Source organism: Apis dorsata, unplaced genomic scaffold, assembly GCF_000469605.1.
Source record: "Apis dorsata unplaced genomic scaffold, Apis dorsata 1.3 scaffold_18, whole genome shotgun sequence".
Classification (NCBI taxonomy): domain Eukaryota; kingdom Metazoa; phylum Arthropoda; class Insecta; order Hymenoptera; family Apidae; genus Apis; species Apis dorsata.
In genome coordinates, this window is record NW_006263320.1 from 72,548 (window position 1) to 75,108 (window position 2,561).

The window sequence follows — 2,561 nt, forward strand, 5'->3', positions numbered from 1 at the left end:
AAAAAGAAAGAAAACTGTTCGTCCGGTGGTAAAAAGGGAGGGAAGGATGAAGACGAGGGCAGACCTCGAGAATCGAGAAGGAGTCGCGCCAGGGAACGAGGCGATCGCGCACGAATCTGCGATTAATACGACATTAGAGAGGGGACCTTTGCCTGGGGAAAGGGAGGGGGAAGGGATACGAAATGACACGAAATTACACGCGGTCGAAAAGAGTGAAGCGTAGTTCTCGAAACTAGTATTTTTCTCCCCCATTTGGGGGAGAAAGGGGAATATCGGCTAATCGGTCGCGACTTGCCTCGATCCTTGCCTCAAAGATCTCGTACGGATGCGAATTATTATCTCTATGCGAGTAAAACTCGAGAGGGGGTTGATCCGAATGCAATGCTCGTGAAACTTTTAAATAAGGGAGAATAGTTGTTTGGCTGTTTGTTGGAAAAATTGGCGGAAAAATTTCGAACGTTGCATTCGGAGGGAGCATTATAGAATTGTAAATAGAATTATAGGATTCGATTCGCGCGGCGTCGATTTCCATTCCATTTCGGCAGACGAATGTTGTAAATAGCTAACGTTTCGGGAGAGAGATGGTGTATCGGTAAGGTTGAACAGGTTGGTCGATATCCCGTTAAATGGAAGCCAACCGTGATAACAAGATATTCCAGAAGTATTTTTCAGATTTCAGTATACAGTAGAAGGGACAATTGCGTCGCAACGCGTGTTTGAATCGTCGAACTTTTAGATAGATACGTTTTTAAAAATTAATAATTCAATTAGTCGGATTGGAATATGTCCAAATTCGACAGAATATTCCAAAGTTCGACGCTCCACGCGCGATTGCCGCGTTGTTCACCGAAATGATGAAATACCAGTATTACGAATACATAAAATTAGGCTGTAACGACGAAAAGAATAAAGGTGTAACGACATGTAAAGGGACACGCGTTAGAGGAATGACGGCGTTGTTGTGTAAAAACCGTCGGGACGCATCAGAATCAGTGGGTCTCACGGTATCGTGCGACTTAACGTTAAGTAATGCAGCAAGAAGTATACATAGTAATAAAAATCATGCTTTGTAAAATAATGTCTGTATAGCGAGAATTATTATATGGAAAATATATTATACTAAATTTAACGCTCAGCCTCTCTCATTCTACTTTTCTTTTTCTTCTATCTCTTTATTTCCTATCTCAACGAATATCCCCTTTTTTCTCTTTCAGATGGCACGTTCGTTATATTAGATATTTATCGTTATACGAGGGAGCATTATTATTATTACATTATTTTGATACGAAGGGAAAAGCGCTTGTAAGCATTCGAGATTCGAAAATCGTCGTTATTTTTATTATAATCCAAAGAGGGCAGGGTGCAAAGCTTAATCGAATTCTCGAATTAACACTTTCTTCCTCTTCTTTTTCTTAATTCGCGAAATTAACGACGAGCCGGAAGCAGATCGTAGATTAAAGTTACTACAACTCGGTCGTTAGGTGAAAATGAAAGGAAGAAGAGGCGTGTTTTCTTCGCCGTGTTTCCTCGGAGGGGAAAAAAATTTGCAACTATTAAAAGGCAAGCCTCCTTGGTCGTTTAGCTATCGATCCTTTTCCCCTGGCCACTGAATTGACCTTTGAACGACGAGGGCCCTTCGAGCCCTTCTTTCCAATGTTTTTCACGCGACGATGCATATTTCAAGAGACTCGCGATCGGGTTAATGCCTGAACACACAGAGATCGTGTACTGTTTGCTCATTTGCATTCCCATTTGCATACGCGCACTTATGTTAAACCGTTTGATCGCGTTTTGCAAGCAAACGATCCAAAAAACACTACACTAATCGTGATAGTTGAATAACGTAAGCTGTTTCGAATTATTTATCAATAAGTCTGCGAGAAAAGAAGTAGAATTATCTTAAGATTTTTTTCAATTTTTCGAGAACATTGTTAATCTGTATCGCGAATTATTTCTCTTTATAATCGAACGATCTTTGGATACATTAACGATGATGAAAAATATTTATTAACTTTGAGTTTTATTCGAGTATCGTAGATATACACAAAACTTTATATTTACGAATTATTTTTCACAATTTTTCATCTCGATTCAAATGGATATACGAATATTCTAAAAATGACATACACAGTAGATATGCACTAATCCAGATTAAAAAGCAGTGAGCATATTGACCTCCCCTATTCGACAGTTTAGTTTATGATAAACAGACTGCGAATTTTTATGCAAATTTTTAATTGAACGTGACCAGAGAAATGGAAATTTTATTTAAATATCGAAACAGTTATATAACTTTAATAATAACGAGGCAATATATTTATCCCTGCACTAACGATTAATCCCTAAACTTATCCAATAAATTAACTAAAATTAATAAATAACATTATCCAAAATACATATTATTGTTAATAACTTTTCCCAAACAAATCAAACAATACGGATTATCGAAGTTTTGTTCCCGATCCGCGCGAAGGAATCGCAAGAGCGTAAAGCGTAAAACAATTATTATTATTATTATTATTATTATTATTATTATTATTATTATTATTATTATTATTATT